Consider the following 14054-nt stretch of genomic DNA (forward strand, 5'->3'; position numbering starts at 1 on the left):
TCAGGCAGGGACCAGCCCTGTGCCCAGCTCTGGATTTCAGATTTACAGGACTGCTATTCCAGAGCTGTTCACCTGGCCTCTCTGTGGCACTCCTTGTGCCACTGTTACCTGTTTCCCATTTCATATGGTCTATAGTACTTATTCCAAAGCCCTGTGCCAATATTTCCCTGGATCCAAGGGACCACAGGCACCACAGACTTAGGGGGACCAGAGTTACTGACATGAAAAACGTGGTGTCATAGGTGGTGGGAAGGGGTGAGCATAGGGTGAAGAAGTTCAGGAGGGGGTGGGAATGTTCATAAGGGACCGAGGTGCCTTTCCCCCCTGTAGCAGACACTGATTTACAAACTAATTGGGTTTGTAAGCTGGTAAGAGGCTAGGCTGGGCCTGCAAAACTGGCAGCTTTCTGGCTTTTAAGGGCACCTCCTCACTGGGTTGGGAGTAGTGGGAAACAAGCAGGATAGGAAGGGTGGGTAAGAGCTGGTCAATTTCTCCAGCTCAGCATCTCCTTCAGGGTACCAGTCTGCATTGGTTACCAAAATTGGCAAATGTGAGGGGAGATTCATTCATCCCAGTGCAGGGAGAGAGAGGAGGCAGTTTGCATCTCCCCTGTTCAAGGCCCAATGTGGTCCCTGATGCAGGTTAGGGCAGCCCAAGTTGCACTGCTGCTTCAGTAGAAGGCTTTGTCGGGGCTATGAATCACAAGACGCTGGTCTGCTCTTGCCGCACACCCTTCCCATTTGCCTCCACTCCAGATCCAGAACACTCCCTGTGAAAGAGGTTGCTATGAGGCGGCACAGAGCTGATGAAACCAGCTCTGCACTAGGGTATAGGAGCCACCTGTACCAGCAGTATTCCCTGGGGTAGATTTACACATCTCCTTGCCTACTTCAAGGCGGCTGCAGGACAAGGATGAAGTGTCAGAGACAGACTTTGAAAACAGGGACAATTCTAGTTTCCAGACACACATGGTCACCCTACCCATAAAACAGCCTGCTTTATCTACTGTGTTAATAGAAATCTCAAAGCCACAGACAGCCAGATACCAAACTTGATTCTGCCCACTCTCCAAACACTAGATGGAGACTCACAAGTACCACAGGAGACAGGGCAACTCCAGGTGTGTACCAATTGGAATGAGTGAGGGCAGAGGTAAAGTTTTTTTATGATACTTTGGCCATAATTCCCATCATTTCATGCACTTAGATTTTTTTGACCATGCTCATATTGTAGAATTCATTGGCCTTCCAGCACTGAGTTGTTAGAAAACTATCATGTTCTAAGTTGGTTTTTTTGTTAATTTATCGGTGCATCCTTATAATCTTAAATCCAGTTTAACAAATTCTTTTCCTGGGCTAAGCAATTTGTAAGGTGAGTCATGGTAACAGCCTGCTGAAAAACATTTATTTATTATGATATTTATCGTGCATTCTTAATTCCAAGTACTTTACAACATTTTAAAAACTAACAATAATTTAGAACTACCCATATTCCAATATATTCATAGAACTGTCTATTTGCCAGTAAACAACCCACCACGGCAGTAGGAAGGTGCAAACACTAAAATGAAGTGAGATCATCTCTGGTGATATGCAATGGTGTAACTAGGAGAAACTGGGTGAAATTTAAACACAGCAACATTTAGGCTGAATCTCAGGAAATGCTTTCTGACAGTGAGATGTCTGAGGCTGTAGAATAGTCTCCCTAGAAGAGGAGTGAAAGCCCCTTTGCTTGTTATATTGCAAACTAGACTGGACAAAGGCTGAAAAAATATTCTATAGGGCATAATCTTGCCATGGTGCCCAGATGGGGATGGACTAGATATAACCTAGTGGGTCTTTTACCTCATTAACGTCTGCGATTCTAAGTGTTTATGAAGATCATTTCATTTTCCCTCCTAATTTGGATGTGATCATTCAGCTGCACATTGAAATAGCAATGTCTCCATATCTTTCAATGGTTAGACATTCAGGCAAGTGCATAAATGCCTCATGAGCATTTCATCTGAACTCAGAAAGTACAAAACACCCTCATCTCTACCCTCATCCACTCACCTGAGTGAAAGGTCAGCAGCAGGAGCAGCAAGGCATGGACAGACACCAAAAGGAAGACCATCCTGAAACCTCAGAAAGAGGGTTTGTGCCTGGATTACTGCCCCAACTCCCAAGGACTCTGTGCCTGCTAGAAGGCCTCAAGGGAAGAGGTTATACTGGGCAGACTTTCAGGATCTCTTGGCAAGCAGCGCTGGCATTGACAGCTGCATCTCAGGCTTTTCTTCCCTGTGCTTCTAGAATAATGTGTATACTGTCAGAAAGCCACATAACGCACAGCAGCTGTAGGAGCAGAAGGGACAAGCTAATTTAATCTTCTGTGTGAGTCAATGGCTAGGAACAAACATTTGTGAAGTGCCTACACCAGAATTCCAGTTGTGTTAGTTACCATGTTAACTAGCACATGTTTAAGTGTGAGATATTCTCTAGGAATTATTTTGAGCAAGTTTGCTGGCCTGTGTTATACAGGAGGTCAGACTAGATGATCACAATGGTCCTTGGAATCTATGGCTACAAATTCAGAGGGAGACAAATATTTAGGTTTTTATGGTATAAATGTAGCACATGGTGCTACTGGGGGCGTTTGGGAGAAGGGGAATGGAGCTCATCTGTGGAGCCAGCTCCTTTGGCCTCCGCTCCCTCATTTTTGGAACAAAATTAGTCGACTGTTAATAATAAAATTATTAGTCACAAGCCTACAGTCAGCAATCTGGACCAGCAGACTCCTCCTATGATTTCCTGCAAAAGGCTGAGACCAAGCCAAGGAGGAGAGCAGGGAACAAGCCAGTTCCCATCTCGAACCAGGTAGACATTTCAACTCTGGCCATCAGGTGCTATTTCAACATCTTTAGATAAATAAGAAAGAGGCATCTGTCTGGGTTAAAGCCAGTACTTACCTTTGGTCACCCCATGTCCCTTGGTACAGGCAACCAAGTGCAGGTGAGAATGGTGAGAAAGAAGCAGGAAGTAAGGTGCTGGAGAGGAGACATCCCTCTGTGTGCCAAGAGGCACACCCTAGGAGCCGTAAGGCAGGCTGAGCTCTTGCCGTGATGAACACGAAACAGAGCTTTCCTCTCTCCATTAAAAATGAACCATTTTTCCTCTTTCGTGTTTTAAATTCAGCAGTGTTTAAAAGCAAATAAAATGAGCTGCCTTCTCTGACATGGAGCTAGTGTGCCCCTTGTTCTAGGCACATTGCACACAAAGGGACTCTGTGCTTCTTGGTCTTGGAGCCCCCATGCATCTATGGGCTGGGTGAGGAGGCAGGGAACAGATCAGACGTCCAGGGAATGAAGATCAAAAATCCCACCAGCAGCTGTGGAGCTGTTGACCGTCAGCCTATCTCATGTACATTGATGTAAATCAAGAGCAACTCCACAGAAATAATGGAAACAAAACAGTGTAAAAATGATGTGAGATCGGGGTCAGGACCTGGGCTTTCAGAAAGATACTTTCCTCACTTAAGAGAGTTTGGAATATTATTCCTGACCTACAGATTGCTGTTCACTGGAGAATTAGTAGAACAGGAATAAGTGCAATGTACGTTAGAGAACACCAAACAGGGTTCAGGGAAGGAGTTGGGTGAATGAGATGCTGGGGTTGGGTTTTGGCTCAAGTAATCAACTAGGCAGGAAGATAATGCTAGAGTCTTTCAGCCAGGTCACAAAAATATGCAACCCAGTTCACGGAGGATTTTCTGCCTCTTAATACATATGGCAAACAGTCTGATACTAGGAACATGCCCATCTGGGAAATACTGCCTACAATGGGAAACTGAAAAATCTATGATTTTCTTCATAGTTGCTTCCCACCAGCCCTTCACCCTCACCTCCACCACAGGGCCTGTTGCTGCCATCACATTGTCAGGGTGTTGTACAGCACAGGCCAGAACCCATTTCTTCTGGGTCCTAGGATGTGACCCTAAACACAGGGTCATCTTTTCTTCTTCCTACAGCCAGTGTTACCTTCACAGCATGCAGGCAGCACACTGAACAGGGGTAACTATTGCCCAGGGAAATTCAGCTGGGTCTCTCAGCATGCAGGAAACCAAAGACAGAATTAAGAAAAAAGAGCCACCATGGTTAAACAACAAAGTAAAAGAAGCAGTGAGAGGCAAAAAGGCATCCTTTAAAAAGTGGAAGATAACTCCCAGTGAGGAAGATAGACAGGAGCATAAACTCTGGCAAATGAAGTGTAAAAATATAATTAGATAGACCAAAAAAGAATTTGAAGAACAGCTAGCCAAAGATTCAAAAAGTAATAGCAACTTTTTTTTTTAACACATCAGAAGCAGAAAGCCTGCTAAACAACTAGTGGGGCCACGGCACTATCGAGATGCTAAAGGAGCACTCAAAGATGATAAGGCCATTGCAGAGAAACTAAATGAATTCTTTGCATCAGCCTCCAATGTTGAGGATGTGAGGGAGATTCCCAAAGCTGAGACATTCTTTTTGGGTGACAGATCTGAGGAACTGTCCCAAATTGAGGTGTCATTAGAGGAGGTTTTGGAACAAATTGATAAACTAAACAGTAACAAGTCTCCAGGACCAGATGGTATTTATCCAAGAGTTCTGAAGGAACTCAAATGTGAAACTGCAGGACTACTAACTGTCATCTGTAACCTATCATTTAAATCAGCTTCTATACCAAATGACTGGAGGGTAGCTAATGTGATGCCAATTTAAAAAAAAGGGTTCCAGAGGTGACTCTGGGAACTACAGACCAGTAAGCCTCACTTCAGTACTGGACAAATTGGTTGAAACTATCATAAAGAACAAAATTGTCAGACACATAGATGAATATAATTTGTTGGGAAATAGACAACATGGTTTTTGTAAAGTGAAATCATGCCTCCCCAATCTACTAGAATTCTTTGAGGGGGTCAACAACCATGCAGACAAAGGAGATCCAGTGGATATAGTGTATTTAGATTTTCAGAAAGCCTTTGACAAGGTGCCTCACCAAAGGCTCTTAAGCAAAATAAGCAGTCATGGAACAAGAGAGAAGGTTCCCTCATGGATTGGTAACTGGTTAAAAGATAGGAAACAAAGGGTAGGAATAAATGGTCAGTTTTCAGAGAGGTAAATAGTTGTGTCCCCCAGGGTTCTGTACTGGGCACAGTCCTATTTAAGATATTCATAAACTATTTGGAAAAAGGGTTAACAGTGAGGTGGCAAAATTTGCAGATGATGCAAAACTACTCAAGAAGGTTACGTCCCAGGCAGATTGTGAAGAGCTACAAAAGGATCTCACAAAACTGGGTGACTGAGCAACAAAATGGCAGATGAAATTTAATGTTGATAAATGCAAAGTAATGCACATTGGAAAACATAATCCTAACTATACAATGTGACAGACCCAGACCAGTGGGTACAGGAGTCTGGTAGAGGGCAAATATACTGGTCACTGGCTGAGTAGTTTTCTGTTCCCTGAGTGACCAGAGCAGGGGCTGCACTAGAGTAATCAGGAACCTGCTAGAACCAATTAAGGCAGACAGGCTGATTAGACACCTGCAGCCAGTCAAGGCAGGCTAATCAGGGCACCTGGGTTTAAAAAGGAGCTCACTCCAGTCAGGCGGGGAGGAGCCAGATGATAGGAAGTGCGTGTGAGGAGCTGGGAGCAAGAGGCACAAGGAGCTGAGAGTGAGAGGGTGTGCTGCTGGAGGACTACGGAATACAAGCGTTATCAGACACCAGGAGGAAGGTCCTGTGGTGAGGATAAAGAAGGTGTTTGGAGGAGGCCATGGGGAAGTAGCCCAGGAAGTTGTAGCCCGGGAAGTTGTAGCTGTCATGCAGCTGTTACAAGAGGCACTATAGACAGCTATACACTAAGAAACTGCAACATCTACTCAGGACACTCCCTACACTGACACCGTAACAAAGCAACCTACCCTTAGAGCCCCGACCAGGGTTATTCTATCTACTACCCAAGATCCACAAACCCGGAAATCCTGGACACCCTATCATCTCGGGCATTGACACTCTCTCTGAAGGACTGTCTGGATATGTGGACTCTCTACTCAGACCCTATGCCACCAGCACTCCCAGCTATCTCCATGACACCACTGATTTCCTGAGGAAACTACAATGCATTGGTGACCTTCCAGAAAACACCATCCTAGCCACCATGGATGTAGAGGCTCTCTACACGAACATCCCCCACACAGATGGAATATAAGCTGTCAGGAACAGTATCCCTGATGATACCACAACATAACTGGCTGTTGAGCTCTGTGCCTTTATCCTCACACACAACTATTTCAAATTTGATGACAATATATATCTCCAGATTGGTGGCACCACTATGGGCACCCGCATGGCCCCACAATATGCCAATATTTTTATGGCTGACCTGGAACAACGCTTCCTCAGCTCTCGTCCACTCACGCCCCTTCTCTACCTACGCGACATTGATAACATCTTCATCATCTGGACCCATGGGAAGGAGTCTCTGGAAAAATTCCACCATGATTTCAACAGTTTCCACCCCACCCTCAACCTCAGCCTGGACCAATCTACACGGGAGGTCCACTTCCTAGACACCACAGTGCAAATAAGTGATGGTCACATTAATACCACCCTATACCAAAAACCTACCGACTGCTATGCCTACCTTCATGCCTCCAGATTCCATCCCGGGCACATCACATGATCCATTGTCTACAGCCAAGCACTGAGGTACAACCGCATCTGCTCTAATCCCTCAGACAGAGACCAACACCTACAAAATCTCCACCAAGCATTCTCAAAACTATAATACCCGCACGAGAAAATAAGGAAACATCAACAGAGCCAGACGTGTACCCAGAAGCCTCCTACTGCAAGACAAACCCAAGAAAGAAAACAACAGGACTCCAATGGCCATCACATACAGTCCCCAGCTAAAACCCCTCCAATGCATCATCAGGGATCTACAACGCATCCTGGACAATGATCCCACACTTTCACAGGCCTGGGGTGGCAGGCCAGCCCTCGCCCACAGACAACCTGCCAACCTGAAACATATTCTCACCAGTAACGGCATACCGCACCATAGTAACTCTAGCTCAGGAACCAATCCATGCAACAAACCTCGATGCCAACTCTGCCCACATATCTACACCAGTGACACCATCACAGGACCTAACCAGATCAGCCACACCATCACCGGTTCATTCACCTGCACGTCCACCAATGTAATATACACCATCATATGCCAGCAATGCCCCTCTGTTATGTACATCAGCCAAACTGGACAGTCTCTACGGAAAAGGATAAATGGACACAAATCAGATATTAGGAATGGCAATATACAAAAACCTGTAGGAGAACTCTTCAACCTCCCTGGACACACTACAGCAGACCTTAAGGTGGCCATCCTGCAGCAAAAAAACTACAGGACCAGACTTTAAAGAGAAACTGCTGAGCTTCAGTTCATCTGCAAATTTGACACCATCAGCTCAGGATTAAACAAAGACTGTGAATGGCTTGCCAACTACAAAACCAGTTTCTCCTCCTTTGGTTTTCACACCTCAACTGCTGGAACAGGGCCTCATCCTCCCTGATTGAATTAACCTCATTATCTCTGGCTTGCTTGCATATACCTGCCCCTGGAAATTTCCACTACATGCATCTGACGAAGTGGGTATTCACCCACGAAAGCTCATGCTCCAAAACGTCTGTTAGTCTATACAGTGCCACAGGATTCTTTGCTGATTTTATAGACAGCTGCAATCCACAGGGCCCTGGGCTGGAACCCGGAGTAGAGGGCGGGCCCGGGTTCCCCCCAAACCTCCCAACTCCTGATCAGACACAGGAGGAGTTGATCCAGACTGTGGGGAAGATGACTGAGGTAAGAAAATCTGCCAATAAGCGCAGGACCCACCAAGGTAGAGGAGGAATTTTGTCACAACATATACAATGATGGGGTCTAAATTAGCTGTTACCATTCAAGAAAGAGATTTTAGAGTCATTGTGGATAGTTCTCTGAAATCATCCACTCAGTGTGGAGTTGTGAGTTCAATCCTTGAGGGGGCAATTTAGGGATCTGGGGCAAAAATCTGTCTGGGGATTGGTGCTGCTTTGAGCAGGGCATTGGACTAAATGACTTCCTGAGGTGCCTTCCAACCCTGATATTCTTTGTGCAGCAGCAGTAAAAAAGCAAACAGAATGTTGGGAATCATCAAGAAAGGGATAGATAATAAGACAGAAAAATATCATATTGCCTCTGTATCAGGGTTTGGCAACCTTTCAGAAGTGGTGTGCCAAGTCTTCATTTATTCACTCTGATTTAAGGTTTCATGTGCCAGTAATACATTTTAATGTTTTTAGAAGGTCTCTTTCTCTAAGTCTATAATATATAACTAAACTATTGTTGTATGTAAAGTAAATAAGGTTTTTAAAATGTTTAAGAAGCTTCATTTAAAATTAAACTAAAATGCAGAGTCCCCCAGATCGGTGGCCAGGACCCGGGCAGTGTGAGTGCCACTGAAAATCAGCTCCCATGCCACCTTCGGCACACGTGCCATAGGTTGCCTACCTCTGCTCTATATAAATCCATGGTACAACCACACCTTGAATACTGGGTTCAGATGTAGTCTCCCCATCTCAAAAAAGGATATATTGGAATTGGAAAAGGTTCAGAAAAGGGCAACAAAATGATTAGGGGTATAGAATGGCTTCCATATGAGGAGAGATTAATAAGACTGGGACTTTTCAGCTTGGAAAAGAGGCGACTAAGGGGGGATATGATAGAGGTCTATAAAATCATGAGTGGTATAGAGAAAGTAAATAAGGAAGTGTAATTTACTCTTTTGCATAATACAAGAACAAGGGGCCACAAAAATGAAATTAATAGGTAGCAGGTTTAAAACAAACACAATAAAGTATTTTTAAACGCAGCACACTGTCAACTTCTGGACCTCCTTGCCAGAGGGTGTTGTGAAGGCCAATACTATAACAGGGTTCAAAAGGGAACTAGATAGATTCATGGCAAATAGGTCCATCAATGGCTATTACCCAGGATGGGCAGGTATGGTGTCCCTAGCCTCTGTTTGCCAGAAGCTGGGATTGGGTGACAGCGCATGGATCAGTTGATACTAACCTGTCTGTTCATTCCCTTTGGGGCACCTGCCATTGGCCACTGTCAGAGAACAGGATACTGGCCTTGATGGATCTTTGGTCTGACCCAGTATGGCCATTCTTATGTTCTAATTAGTACCTACATTTCCAGAAGCAATATGGCTAAGTAAATAAGACTTGGTTTCTACTTATATTAGTGTCCTGGGTTCTATTCCCACCTTTAGCTGAAGTGACTCACTTTCCTCATATATAAATTAGAGAGAGTGATAGATGTCTGTCTTGAGGAACAGGGATATGAGACCTTGGTCAATACACGATTGCCTGGAAATGTGTAGGGTGGGTAAAAGAAGCATGAACTCCTGGTGGTGCTTAACCCAGTGCTCAGGGGTGCTGGAACAATTTTTATAGCAAGGGTGCTGAAAATTATTGAACCAAACTGTAAACCCTGGATATGATGGGAACCACTTCAAGCCAGGGAGTGTAGCAGCACCCCCAGGACCCCTAGTTCTAGCACAGGGGTGGACAAATTACGGCTCCCGGGCCAGATACGGCCTGCCAGATGTTTTAATCCAGCCCTCGATCTCCTGCTAGGGAGCAGGGTCGAGGCTGTGCCACATGGCTCCCAGAAGCAGCAGCATGGCCCCCCTCTGGCTCCTATGCATATGGGCATCCAGGGGGTATTGGCATAGGTATGGGTATATGGGCATGCCCCTACCCCAAGAGCCACCCCCGCAGCTCCCATTGGCCGGGAACCACAGCCAATGGGAGCTGCAGGAGCGGTGTCTGCGTATGGGACCGTGCACGGAGCCACCTGGCCATGCCTCTGCGTAGGAGCTGGAGAAGGTACATATCGCTGCTTGCAGGAGCTGCTTGAGGTAAGCATCACCCAGAGCCTGCACCCCTGCACCTCCCCCTATGCTCCAACCCCCTGCCCCAGCCCTGATCCTCCTCCCACTCTCCTCTCACCTCAGTTCCAGCCTGGAGCACCCTCCTACACCCCAAATTCCTCATCCTCAGTCCCACCCCAGAGACCACACCCCCAGATGGAGCCCTCACCCCCTCCTGCATCCCAATCCCAATTGGTGAGTATTCATGGCCCGCCATACAATTTCTATTCCCAGATGTGGCCTTTGGGCCAAAAAGTTTGCCCACTCCTGTTCCAGTAGCTATGCCATCGCACTTTTCTCTAAGCTATAAGATACTGTGGGAGGGGTGTCTTTCTTGCCATTCTGTTTCAATCCTTGTGAGCCAGACTACACAGCTCTGAGACATGAGCGGCATAAGCTTGTTCAATTCAGTTCTGATGCTGAGCAGTTCCTCTACAAGCCAAGACTGGCTCACTCTCCAGAGCCAATCCAAATGTCTAATAAGTTCTTATTAATAAACTTTTAGAGCTTGACCCTGATGCCTGACACCTGATCACAGCATAGGCAGTCTGGGGTATATGTTGCATCTGGATCCTCCCCACAATTTTCTCTGTAGTTCTCCACAAAAAATATGTGGAGCAAAAAAATTGAGATTTTAAAACCAGGAGAAGTGTTTCCTGCATACCCACAATCATAAAGCACATTGAGAGCCACAGGTGAATGAGCACTATGTAAATGTAAAGCATCAAATTAGATTATGCTTAACCTTAAATCTATGCTCAAATGATTTGCTGAAGAGAGATGAATAACTGATGTGCTTTTAAGTGCATTGCTGAACCAGTGCTTTCGGGGGGGGAGGGGGGTTCAGGATAGGCTGATGTAAACAGATAAAGGTATTGGCTGGGTGTCTGGGGAATAGACAATACAAAACAGTTTGCATGGAAACAAGTAGTGAAGCTTCAAGGATTCCCAATGGAAAAGTAAACAGACTCCAACATGCAAGGGTGGTTTGCTGAACTGAGACATTATAATAGCAGAACATATTGTCAAAATCAATAATTATGAAACTTAAGATTTACAAACTGATAGTAATCCTGAGTTTCTAGGGTTTAACATCTGGACTTTTCAAACTGAAAAGTATCACATTAGAATCATAGAAATGACGGGCTGAAAAAGACCTCAAGAGGTCATCTAGTTCATCCCCTACTCTGAGGCAGGACCAAGTAAACGAAACCAGCCCTGACAGGTGTTTGTCTAATGTGTTCTTCAAAACCTACAATGACAGGGATTCCACAACTCCCTTGGTAACTTGTTCCAGTGCTTAACTACCCTTATGGGTAGAAAGTTTTTCCTAATATCTAACCTAAATATCCCTTGCTGCAGATTAAACCGATTACTACTTGTCCTAACCTTAGTAGACATGGAGAACAATTGATAACAGTCCTTTTTATATTTACATATTTGGAAAGAGTTCAGATAATGGCAACAAACGTGACAGGAGGTTTAGAAGAGCTGACCTATGAGGAAAGCTTGAAAGAACTGGCCATGATTAGTCTAGAGAAGGCTGAGTGGGGGGCATGATAAGAGTCTTCAATTTGTTCACATCTTTCTTAAAGTGTGGCACCCAGAACGGGACACAGTACTCCAGCTGAGGCCTCACCAGTGCTGAGAAGAACAGGATAATTACCTGCCATGTCTTGCATACAACACTTCCGTTAATACACTCCAGAATGACATTTGCCTTTTTCACATTGTTAGCTACTATTCAATTTGTGATTTACTATAACCCCCAGATCCTTTTCTCCTGCTTAGCCAGTTATTCCTCATTTTGTATTTGTGAATTGATTTTTCCTTCCTAAATGTATGACTGTCCCTGTGTCAAAGAGAGAGACCAAGCAAGTAATCCAGCTCCTACTGAAATGATACATCTAATATTACAGAAATAGTAAGTAATAGCAAGGAAATGAGTTAGATTATCTTTTGTTTTAGCTTGTGAATTTTCCCTATGCTATTCCTGTTTTTTGTCTCTTGAAAGTTTTGCTTCGAGGGGAATCCTCTGTGTTTTAAATCTTATGACCCTGTAAAATTACCTTCCATCCTGATTTTATAGAGGTGCATCTTTTACTTTTTTCTTTATAATAAAGTTCTTTTTTTTAAGAATATGATTGGTTTTTAGTGTCCACACAGTCAGCACAGACAATCACTGATCCATATTGGTCTTCAGCTACCAACTGTCACGAGCACAAAGTAGCAGGGGTGGAACCTGCACAATGACAACTGAGAGAAATACAGCAAGACTCTAGAATGGAGTGTTGTAACAATACTAACCCACCACATCCCAACAGAGCAAGCTTATTGGTGTTTCTGTAGAGCCATCTACAAAGCAGCCACCAAAGCCATTCCACATGGATATCACCCTGTGTACGTCCCCTGCCTTGAAGTAGAGTGTGCTGCTCTACTCAAGCAGTATGAGTCAACCAGTGACCTGGACGCGGCCAACCACTTAGTTGAAGTTTTGAGCTGTGCTTGTCAAGCCAGATGAGAGGAAAAGACCAAGAACCTGGACTTTACTTGTTCCAGTCAAAAATGCTGGAGTTTACTTTGTCACCCTGAAGTAGCCCAGCAACCACTGACACCAAGCTGATCATCTATGAGTGTTAACCAAGTAGCCAGTCACCTCCTTCATATGGAAAATACAATCCTGGAAAAAGAAGTGAAGAGTTGAGTCCAGAGCAAGTGAAGAGTCTTCTGCAAGCAGCACATAACCAGAGATTGCCCTGAACCTTTCACGGTTCCTGACCTGGACAGAGTGCTACTTAACATCAAATCTGGCACTGCTGCTGCTATGACAACATCCGTTCAGAGTTCCTGAAATATCTTGGCCCATGCACCTGCTCTTGGCTGGCTCAGTTCTTCACAAGGGTCACCAATGAAGAAAGACTGCCGAAAATCTGGCATATGTCAAAAGTCATCAGCCTGCCAAAACCTGGTAAAGACCTAAACCAGGTATCAAGCTGCTGCCCAATATCGCTGCTTTCTGTGTGTCTCAAGGTTCTAGAGCGCCTAATTTTACAGCCAATAACACCAGAGCTGGAGAACCTGTTGAATGTGGAGCAAGCAGGCTTTTCACAAGTTTGAAGCACATGTGACCAAGTACTTGCACTAACCCCATTTTTTAAAACAGTTTTCAAAGAAACCTGAAAAGAGGCACTATTTTACTTGGCCTCATTGCAGCATATGATATGGTATGGCACACAGGTCTACTTGTTAAAATGTCAAGAGTCCTCCCCCATGGGTCATGGATGCCATCAAACTGCTACTCCAGACAGATGGTTCAGGATGCATGTGGGTGAGTATAGCGGGCTGGTTACCCACTCCTGCTCTGAGGGGTTTAAAAAGCAGCCCTGGAGAGGGCTGGAGCTCTAAAAGCTGGGCTGATTGGGGAAGCAGCCACAGCTGGGCCATGCCACAATCAGGCCCCAGCTGGCCTGTATAAAAAGGCTGTGAGCCAGGAGCCCAAACAGCTTCCCTCTGCCTGTAGATGGAGAAGGGTCTGGCTGCAGGGAGCTAAAGACAGGGTACCTGAGTGGAGCAGGGCTGAGGAAAGCGTGGGGAGCTCCAGCCTGGAAAGCCCCAGGCTGTGGCCTAGGATAAGGCCAACAGGTCCGTGGGGTTGCAGAGGGCAGCCCAGAGGTAGGCAAAGGCAGCAGGTCCAAACCCAACCTTGCCAGTGATGAGTAGGCTGATGTTGCAGTCTGCCCCAGGGCGTTGGGGCTAGATGATGATTGGCAGTAGCCTTATACTGAGGTGAGGTGGGGATAGTGAGTGGAGGTTTCCCCGAGGAGGGGAGACCCTGAGAGAAAGAGGTTACTGCCAGGGGGCAGCACCCCAACTAACAGGGCACCAGAGTCCAGAGACGGATATGGGAGCCAAGTGGTAGTGGATCACTGGCCTGCAGAGGGTGCTCCGGGCTGGAAATTGAGCTAATTCCCTGAGAGACCAGCAAGAGGTGCTGCAGGGGTGAGTCTGCACCCTTATAGTGAGAAAACAAGTACTTGGAAAAAACAGATCAATGGGTT

Source organism: Gopherus flavomarginatus, chromosome 1 (genome assembly GCF_025201925.1).
Source record: "Gopherus flavomarginatus isolate rGopFla2 chromosome 1, rGopFla2.mat.asm, whole genome shotgun sequence".
Taxonomy (NCBI): domain Eukaryota; kingdom Metazoa; phylum Chordata; order Testudines; family Testudinidae; genus Gopherus; species Gopherus flavomarginatus.